This window comes from Centruroides sculpturatus, unplaced genomic scaffold (genome assembly GCF_000671375.1).
Source record: "Centruroides sculpturatus isolate CEXI.00-Female unplaced genomic scaffold, Cexi_2.0 scaffold219, whole genome shotgun sequence".
Taxonomy (NCBI): Eukaryota; Metazoa; Arthropoda; class Arachnida; order Scorpiones; family Buthidae; genus Centruroides; species Centruroides sculpturatus.
This window is the reverse complement of record NW_019384506.1, coordinates 253,322-264,727: the sequence shown is the minus strand read 5'-3', so window position 1 is coordinate 264,727 and position 11,406 is coordinate 253,322.

Genomic DNA, 11,406 nt, shown 5'->3' with positions numbered 1-11,406 from the left:
ACCTTTAGTGCCATAGAGCGAAAAGAGCTAACTTAAAATTTAATTTAAAAAATTTATGCTATTACTTATTTAATTGCATGGAACGTATGAAATATTTATGCAATTGCAAACCATAACATAACTAACATATAAGTTTCAATACAATTTCTGTAATAACTCAGGATATAATTCTTCATAATTGAAGTTTTCGACTATTTAGAAAAAGATCAAATTTTCGAGTCTATCTTAATCCTTTTTTATACAACACCGGAAGTAACAGTTAACACGGGTTTTTTTGTCGAAGAATTTTCTTCAACAAAAAAACTCTTCAACAAAAAAAACCCCGTGTTAACTGTTACTTCCGGTGTTGTATAAAAAAGGATTAAGATAGACTCGAAAATTTGATCTGTTTTGTAAATAGTCGAAAAACTTTAATTATGAAGTTGAAATAGAAAATCGTACCTTTTATGGCTACTCTCTTTATTAAAACATCATTTATAGAGTCATCTGTTAGGATATTCTATTATTAAGAACTTTATAAACGGATGGCTCCACCCAGACAGTTTTAAATTTTGCCAGAGAAGTTAAGTAACTCCTTGCTGGAGTTTTTTATTTTCGTGTTGTATCTCAATGTATACTGTTTTTAATCGCTCCTATAATATACTTTACAATGCAGAGTTTAACGCGAACTTATTCTAAAAATAATTAAAAGAATATTAATTAAATTAATTTTCATTTTTTTTTCAGTTGTACAATAGCTTCATAGAAATCAGAAGATTTTCTTCCGTCCACATGAAAATTGAAAGCAAACTCAAGGTTGACATCGCTCGAAATACTCGATTAATTATTAAATTCGCCTTTTAACCGTAAACAATTTGATTAATAAACTTATCTGATTAGTTTCTAGATTTCATGAAGAGATTCGGAAAGACCCCGATCGGCCTTTCTGTCGGAGGATTCTTCTTCATCAAGAAAAACTTTGTCACGAGAGTGAGTACCTCTTTCTGGTGTATTTCGTTAGACCCGAATTTAGTTTCTCACTGACCATGTGTGCGATTAAGATTTTTTTGAAGCATAAAAATTTATTTAAACACAATATTTAAATTTTAAATCTCAGTTCTAGCATCTGCATTTCATATTCTATGTTCTTGTAATTATAAACACTGGCTCGAATAAAAGACTTTTTTATTTAACAGATGTTAAGTGGATTTTATTCTATTTTGTCAACGTTACTGAAGCTCGGCAACGAGAAGAAAAGTGGATGCATCTCGACAGAAAACAACAAAACCGACTCCTTCGGTATATTGTCAGTCTTGGATAATTTTTAATTTCTTTTTCTATAAAGTTTCCATCGTCAGAAACGAACCGATTTCGTAGAGAAACCGCACCGATGTCCGCCAATACACCTATTTTTTCCCACTGAAAAGGAGTTAAGAAAGTTAAATCGGAAGGTTTCTATCCGGCTTAGGAGGACGTATTTCGAGAATGGCTCCTTGATAATATAGAAAGAGTTTGTAAATGAGATTAGTTCTATATCATTCTATACCACATAATTCCCTAGTGAAGAATAGCGCAACCGGAATAAAATTCTTTTTGATGCAACGCCTGAACAAAAAGGGTTCTTTAGTTTTAAGAAATGTCTCGAGAAACAGATTTAATCTTGTCGAATTGATTCCTACGTCGTATATCTCAATAGGGTCGGACTTAATGACGATTTTACTTGTTATTAGCAGTTAATTAAAATTAAGCTTTCTGCCATTTTATAATAGTTAAGAATATAAAAAGATTTTTAATAAAATATGAGAAGATATGGTGCCACTAAATGTCGGCGGGAAAGTTAAGCAATTCGTTTCTGGACTTTTTTGTCTGCGCTGTTTTGAAGCCTTCTAATGCCAGACATGCCAGTTCGATACAAAGTCTTCGTGTTCGACTGACGGAAGTTGAGAAAGGCCGCATCGTTTGGCCGAGGAAAGCGAGATAGCCTTTTCGCCGAATTGTTTTCCATCTGATTGTGAAGACATGTTGGGACAGTAAATACGTGAAGGGCCATATATATGCGGGCAGGTTCTGAACACTCCAGACATAAAACGGACGAGGAGAGATAATGACACAATCACGAACGGCTGTGGCGGCGTCTTTGTCCACTATCCAGACAGATGGAAGCCTGGCTACANGTCCAAGTCATCCCCCCTCTCCTCTTCGGGCGTCCAACAAAATTCCATCTCTCTTAAGGAGTTTAGTCCAGATCCGTGTTCGGGTTACCACCCTAACAATTATCTTGCGTCGGGGGTGTAGCGATATTGTCTCTCTCACTGCTGTTTTGTCGGTCCATGTGCAACCATTTGCATGTAGTCGTAAATGGCAATAAGAAATGTAGACAAAGGATCGTAAAAGGAAGGGTGTAAAAGCGAGAAAAAACGGTCAGAGAGAGAGAGAAAGCAGTCAGTAGTGAAGTGGTGGAGTCCGAAACTGGGATAAGAGATTACGAAATTATACAAATATATCAGAAAATAAATAAAGAGTGTCGTGTACAATTTTACATTTCTTTGTTTAAAGTTTTAAAATATAATAAATAAATAAATTAGATTTCTGCTATGATATAAAGACACTCATTTTTAATTAATATTTTATAAATATCTGAAAGAATATATAGTATATCCAAAATTTCATTTGGATTGGACAAAAATTGAAGGAATTATAAGGAATTCACACACAGACGACTGCTTTTATATTAGTATTTATTGTTATTAATTAAATAGTAATTTAAAGAAATTGAATAAAATTAGTACGAGTTAAATACAAGGAAATTAATATTACGTTTACAAAAACAAATTTTCGACTCTGGAGAAAAAACGTTTTTACTGATTGGTGAATTCAAAAACTTCGGGAATACAATTAGTCACAATATTACGATATTTAATTACAGTCGACCCCCCTATAAGACAGTAGATACGTTCCATTATTTAGGAATCCGATTTCTTACGAGTCCTTCCAATCACAGCCCCACACGTGTCAAGTTTACGGACTACGGCTGTTTGAAAGGTTTTCTTCCATAAAATTAATCGATTCTAGACTAATCCGACTCAACATTTCCAAATTACGTATATTTTTTTTGGAAATAATCCGTATAAACTACGCTATAAACAAAAAATTGTAGGATTACTTACCGAGTGTGCACTATTCGACATCGCCGTTGCTCAAGTTTGTTTTCGTCGCGGAACAGCTCAGCATTCATTCATTCATTAGTTTAATTGTACATTTAAAACAAGGTACAAAGTGCTGCCCCGCAGTGAGCATTACCTGAACATATCCGTTACATAGTTCCTCCGAGTTACAGTATGCACTAATGAACAAAGCAAAGTGAAAAGAAAAATTTAATAAATAAATAAATAAAAATAAAAACACAATGACAATAAAAGNTTTTTTCTTTAAGGCGTGAAATATTATTTTGTACGTAAATGGTACTTTAAATATTATAATGTACTGAAAATGTACTAAAAATCTAAATGTACTTTCAATTTACTGGAAAGGGCAAAATGTACCAGAAAAGTACAAATGTACTAGGAACAGCAACACTGGTGCTATGACAGAGAAACGTTGACTGTACGAACTGGCAGCATGTTGTCTTTATCTTTATCGACAAATCGACGTTTCTATATTGTTGTTGGGCTGCAATTTTTTCAATTTGTTCCAGATTCTACGATTGCTCCATTTAAGTCGAATCCTACTCAAATCTACTTGATTTACCAGAATCTTCGAACATTCTAACTTTAACAAAATTGATTCTACCTCGTTTCTGTGGGGATGAATGAAAAGCTACAGACAAAATGCAGAATGGTCTGTCCAGATCTGTCTATAGAAAGACCGACGCGGAAACCCCGAAATTTTGTCAAAAAATCTAAGTTTTTAACATTAAACCGAGTCGCCACGCGACAATAAAATTTCGACGATTGTCTTGTTTTGTTCGAATGCGACTCATTTAATTGTTTCGAGTATTTTCTGAGGTTTGCTGTAATTGCACCGATTATTTGGGTAAGTTTAGTCCCTGATGACTCTAGATTTAAGTCTTTTTAACCTTTCAGCACGGGCGTGCTCCGTCAAATAGAAATTACGCGCGCTCGGTCAATTAGGCATCAATTTAAAAAATTAATTAATAAAAATTTAGCGTCGAAAAACGGGTACTTTTACTTTAATCCAGTTCTAAGATATGTTTGTAGTCGAGTTTAGTCAAAAAATTTTAATTTTGTTATAATTTTTTGATGATTTTAATTTTTTAATATTAGAAGGTAATTATCATAAATTACAAAGTGTCGTGTTTCATCTTCGCTCCCGTTCAAATATATAGTCCTAGATACGCGCCGATGTTTGTTTTTACTTCTACTGATGTTTTCGCTTTTATTTCACCCTCGGCCGTTTTGGTTATAGACGATGGGGAGACGGGCGTCACGTGATCGCTTACCTCACTTTTTACCACAGAAATTATTTTACCTCGAAAGTTTTATTTTTTTTCTCGATTTTAATTATTATTAACTAACTTTTTTTGATAGATTCTCATATATATGTGTTTTCTGAAGTTGCAGATATTTTTTTTATTAAGTTTTACGCATTTATGTTTTTTTATTCGCATTTTATATATAAAATATAAAATTTAAAAATTAATTAATTGTTATCAGAAATGCTAAACTATAAGTACGATGTGTTTTAGAGTACTATTGCGAATAGATATAGTCAATTATTTTGTAAACATATTTATTATTTTTATTTTTATGAATTATTTAATTTAATGCAACAGGACGCGCTCAGAATCGATTAATTACAGTCGCGCGTAATTTAAGATGGCGGCGGGACCCGATTCAATTACTTAAAGATGTTAATTAGAGAGTGCTATTCTAATGAAATTTTAGACATAGTGTATGTTTATTATAATTAATAAATTCATATAATAATAATATATATTACTGACTGTAGTTTAAAGCTTACTTGGCGCAATGTAACGGCAAAATATATAAACCAAATTAATGCAATGTTTTTATTTTTACTGATATACAGTAAATGCTTGACTACGATTAAATCCTCGATTTCTCTACCATCTAACAGTATAAAATACTTGTTGTTGTAAAAATATAGAATTTTTATTTAAATAATTAAAATTCTATTTTTTTTATTTAAATTTATTTAAATAAAAACATTAATATTTTTTAGAATTTGATTCGTAAATGCAAAAACTGAACTTATAAAATATTAACTCACTATAAATAATTTCAACTTTCGTTTATTGACATCAGATTTGTTACATTTCACGGAATTGTGCTATTTTTCAACTCTATTATTTATTCTCTGGAAAATAATAGACTCTAATAAGTCTTACTAGAGTCTATTATATAGACTTACTAGTCCTCCACTGTGAAAAACAACAAACTGCTAAACGCTTTATTACTTCGTTTTCAAAAACTTCCTTCTCTGTCTGCTGAGGGTCAAATGGCTAACAAATTGTTTACTTCCACTCAGGAAAATGTGATGGTGTCATAAAACTTTATAAAATGATTAAAAAGTACCAATGAAAAAAATTAAATTATTTTCGCTCAAATTTCAGTTTTTTAAAAGTTATTAGCTTTATAATAACGCGATTATAAGCGAAGAAGCGCGCGCCGTAGCTGCAGCTATTTTTAGTAACAGCGACTGGCGGGAAATTTGAAAATTGAAATTCGAGATCACGCGCGCCATAGTGCCGATTCGGCACCAATAATTAAATAAAAATAATAAGACGCTTTAAGCAAAAATTGAATTGCGCATCGTAAAATTGAAGAAAAATTAGACAGGTAATAATTTTTTCAGATTATTCACACAATTAGAATTTTTACACGAAGTAATTAAAAATCGATTGGTGCCTAATTGGCACTAGGCGCGTGCTGAAAGGTTAAACATTGTTAAGCGGTAAATCACAATTAGCAACGATAATTTTTCGAAAACGAATATTTTGATAACAATTGATCAATTGTTGTGTTGTTGATCATCTACCTCTTCAATTCGAATTATTCGTGTGCGTACGTTTGATGTGGTATATATATACAGTGGTGCCTCGTATAACGTACGGCTTGAATAACGGACGCTGCGAACAACTGACTTTCTGTGAACAAGTACGAATAATGTTTCCACTCTTTTGCCGTTGCCAATGGCAATCTGCTATTTTTATAATATATTAGTGTTATTAGAATATATTATTAGTATATCTGAAGTACAGACCTCCCGTTGGGATTCGGCTTGCTCTCTTGTTTATTAGGTACATCACCTCAGTGCGGGATATTTACATTTATTCAAGTATTGTGCAAATCATGGCTTCTAAAAAACAGAAAGATGATTTCAATTGAAACAATGCAAGAAATCATCAGAAGGAGTGAAACTTGACAAAAACTTCCTTGTCAAATGGGGAGAGGTTCAGGAGTTTACCAACACTCATTATCCAAACAGAGCTGAGGCCATTAGGATCAATAATCTCTACAATGACACTCTTGCCCGTCATTTCCGACAGGTGTTGAAGAAGAGAGAAACAGACCACCTTGGACACGTTTTTTCAAGAAGCCAGCAGGCAAAAAACAAAGGATGGAACAAGAGGAGTTGACCCTGCAAGCTCCGATAGCCTCTCCTGAATCTGACTCCGATTAAAAATCAATAAAAAGAGACCTGCTGCAATGTGTAAAAAGTCTGTATCTGTATAAATGTGTGAAGAAAATTCCTCCATCTCCTCCTCACAACATCTGACTACCCGGCATAATTTGTGACTGCTCCATTTTCATTCTTTTAATGGTACAGTATGGTTATTTTATGCTGCGGAACGAATTATATGTATTAACATGTATTTCTATAGGAAAATGCGTTTCGTATAACAGACTTTTCACTTAACGGACGTGCACCTGGAACGGATTAAGTACGTTATACGAGGCACCACTGTATAAGTAGAGTGGCTAAAAAAGTTTCATCACACATTTTATTGGAAATAGACACATCAGTAATGTCTGACAATATGAAACATATGAAAGAATATATTTGTGTGCTGTTGCTCTTGTCACTTCAAAGGTGGCCATAATGTGACCGAGGCATTTGGCAAGGATGTAGTCAACAGATCCGCTACAAACTGATTCAAGAAATTCAAGAATGGAGAAGGCTCTGGGAGGTCATTTTTACACTGTATATTCTCTGTTATTTATAACAGAGCCGGAAAAGTGAAAATTCTAAATTTATGCCACGTCGCGCACTTAATTTGTAAAAGAAAAAAAGCCAAATAAAAAACACAAACAATGTTTTTGACGGTTAACGCTTAATGTTAAAGTACGAATTACAATTTTATTTTCTAAGGTGCAACCGCAATGAAAAAATCAATCGTCCTTCTTCTGGCAGTTGACATTCATTTCTTTCAATTTTCTGCAATTTCGATGTAATTATTAACACAAGAATAAAATTAATTGTGAATATCCTGCAAAATTAACGGCTGTTGTTCTAATTAAAATTTTCTAACGTAACTCTGTTAAAAAACGGTTTTACAATTTAAAAGAGGCAAATGCGACAATTAAAAGTGTTTCTTTTCTCTTCGTCGCTCGTACTTTTATCTCCGAAATAGTGTAGTGGGATATAACCTTCCGCGTGTCCTAAGAGCCGTATAAAATTCGAATCTATTTCTTCTCTGGGAATTTTAACGGAAAATATAAGTAGACCGCGCTTCTGGAAATATTTGGCTTCTTTAAAATAGATAATTATTTCTCTACCGCAGATATTTCTTTCGTATAGAAAATCGTGGGAACATTTCTTTTCGTGCCCACCAAAACCTTAATTTCCTCCGGATTATGGTGGGATATCGGAAGACTAATGGCGTTGACAATACAATTTTCGGGTACCCAATCGTCGGCCATTAACCGAAAATTTTCTTCCATCCTCATGTTCCTTTTTAATGTTTCTTTCGAAGTATTTATGGCTACAGACAAAGAATAATCGAAAAATATTCGCGGATTAACACTAGCAGAAATTGTTGCCGGCAGATCGGTAACATTTTTTCCTGTGAAAAATTCTATGCAGCGAACGTCTTCTTTCGTTAAAATCCGATCTTTACCACAACTGTTTACAAACTTCTTTAACCTATCCGGTTCTATGAGGAAAAATCGGATCACAGGCAGGAATAGTTTTATGTTTTTACGTTTTTTCCACCCACACGAGAAGACCGAAGAACAAATCCTCTTCGTTCAGTTTCGTAGTAAAAGGAACCTTTCAATAACTTGTTAATTGTATTTACTTCGCAACGTCGGAAATCGTCGGTTCGGAATATACTGTTATCGGACAAACTGAAACGCTTCCAACAATGATATTGCGATTGTTTTTCGTCGTGTCTGACGGCCAAATCGTAGATACGACAAACGTTTCCGAAATACAGTCGACCCCCCTATAACGTGGGTTCCTATAACGGAAATTCCTATAACGTAGCGAAAAAATTGTAGCAATATTCGTATAAAGGAACTCCTAAAACGTCGTCGCGGACTCGTGTCGCGACAAGATTAATAGAATCTGGACCAACAGTGGATGAGCAGCCGAACTACTTTCCTCCGCCCTGCGCCACGCTACGGAGAGTTTAAGCAAGTAAGTTGTTTACTATCGTCTGTACAGTATGTAAATTAGGTACCGTAAGTCTAATACAGCACTAACTTTACACATTTCTTGTGAAAGAAACATTTCTTATTCAACGGCCATAAAAATTATTTCTATTAATGATGTCTCCAAAGTTCAACGAATATTTCGCAGAAAAATAACATCAAAAATCGCGGCCCCCATTTAGTGCGCTGCTCCGCGACGAACACAAGCTTAAGCAATGGTGACGTCGAACGGTGCACACTCGGTAAGTAATTCTACAATTTTTTGTTTATAGTATAGTTTATACGGATTATTCGTAAAAAATGATGCGTATTTTTGAAATGTTGAGTCGAATTAGTCTAGAATCGATTAATTTTATGGAAGAAAACCTTTCAAACAGCTGTAGTCCGTAAACTTCACACGTGTCGGGCTGCGATTAGCTCATGTATTTAAGGATTTTTACAACGCCAAACTCGTATAAAGAAAAACGTATCTACGCATTATAGGGGAGTCTACTGTAATTCCTTCTATACCGCAGATATTTCTTTCGTATAGAAAATCGTGGGAATATTTCTTCTTCGTGCCCATCAAAACCTTAATTCCCTCTGGATTGTCCTGGGATATCGGAAGACTAATGGCGTTGACAATACAATTTTCGGATACCCAAACGTCGGCCATTAATCGAAATTTTTCTTCCATCCTCACGTTCCTTTTTAACGTTTCCTTCGGAGTATTTACGGCTATAGACAAAGAATAATCGAAAAATCTTCGCGGATTAACACTAGCAGAAATTGTTGCCGGCAGAAGAGCAACATTTTTTCCAGTGAGAAATTCTATGCAGCGAACGTCTTCTTTCGTTAAAATCCGACCTTTACCACAGCTGTTTACAATCTTCTTTAACGTATCCGGTTCTACGAGTAAAAATCAGACTAGACTGAGGAATGGTTTATGACATTTGTCTTCGATATATTAGCATTTGTTTCCTTCGTAGTCGTAAACGATTTTTCCACCCACACGAGAAGACCGAAGAACAAATCCTCTTCGTTCAGTTCGTAGTAAAAGGAACCTCTCAATAACTTGTTAATTGTATTTACTTCGCAACGTTGGAAATCGTCGGTTCGGAATATACTGTTATCGGACAAACTGAATCGCTTCCAACAATGATATTGCAATTGTTTTTCGTCGTGTCTGACGGCCAAATCGCGGGTAGGACAAACGTTTCCGGAATAAATCGATTCTACCAGATACTCGAGACACAGTTCTTGCAGCTCCTTAATAAAATGACGTTTGCCAAATAAGTACATTTGGAATCCGTTATCGGCAGAAGTAAACTCCGCGATTTCGTTCTCTAAATATCTGGAAAGAGAATTCGTTGTAGAAAAATTAGAAACTAATTTTAATTATTTGTATACAGTAGTGTATATTCTGACCAGATAATTTTTTCCTGGCACGGAATTGAAAAACAACTAAACGAAGCCAAACGTTTCTGTCAACACGATTTTCCTAAAATATTCGTCTGCGAAAGACAAATGAATATTTAACTTTTATATAAAGTAGATTCGTACAAACCTAGCAAATTGTTTGAGCATTTCCGACGTCGCAGGTAATCTGAGAATAAACTTTCGTTCACTAATAGACACATTTGTAGAGTTTTTCAGAAGTCCTCCCTTTTCTATCAAGGACGATCTCGACATCGCGACACATTCTCCATTGTGGTTAACTATAGTCACTTCTTCCGGGTCGAATCTTTCTCGCTCTTCTGACATTTTCCTTCGTCTTATCTATGAATGAAATTAGACACGAAAAAGAATTATAATGCAAGTCTTCGTTATGTTTCGGGAAGTCGTAAAATAATTGTTGTAAGTAGAATAATTCGCATATTTCCCCGACAGATTGTTTTCTGCCTAAGTATCGACAAAGTATTTATTATTTATTTTTTAACATTAGCTGAATTCTAGGGAAGCGAAGTAAACGGTTATTGCGAATCATTTCTCTAAACTGTAGTTCTGTACGTATATAATTTATACGCACCCGAATCCAGGAAAAAGTTCGCAGAAAAGTCATAATATAAACAATACAAACACACATAGGCTTACACATATAAACAGGTCCACCCAGAACTCGTATGGAGTCTGAGGATAAGAGCGGATCCCCTTTACCAATTTTATTTTGAACAAATAAGTTACATAAAATATTTATTTATTAATAAAAGTCCAGCAACGACTCCCCTAACTTTCCTGGCACTTTAAATACTTAAGATTGGGTATAGTGGAATTCTTCGAAATTTTATTAAAAACTGTTTATATCATTAATTAGTTATTATAAAACAGCAAAAAAAGCTTCATTCTGAAGGTAAAGACGAGTTATATATATATACTAGCTGCAAGGACCCGCTTCGCTGGGTTTTTATTTGTTCGTACATTTGTATGTGATAATACTAGCTGCAAGGACCCGCTTCGCTGGGTTTTTATTTGTGGGCAAAAAGTAACGATAGTGAAGATTAAGATAATTACATTATAGCCAATCTTACCCGTTTTCACAAACTGCAAGAATTAGATCTCCCGTTTGTAGACGTTTCCAGAGAATTTTTACATGAGCATAAAAATATGTTCGATTTCCCGCAATAGCGCAAAAAACCGCCTGTAAATCTTGCATGCCGCTTTATATTAACACTTCCTGGTCTCGATTCTATTTTTGAACGTCTCCTGTTCACGACCAGTCAAACGAACTATTTTCAACGTTTCTGGAACGTTTACAATCGTTCTATAATCGAACCAATATTCGAATTTTATGTTCGAATTAAATTCGAACAAA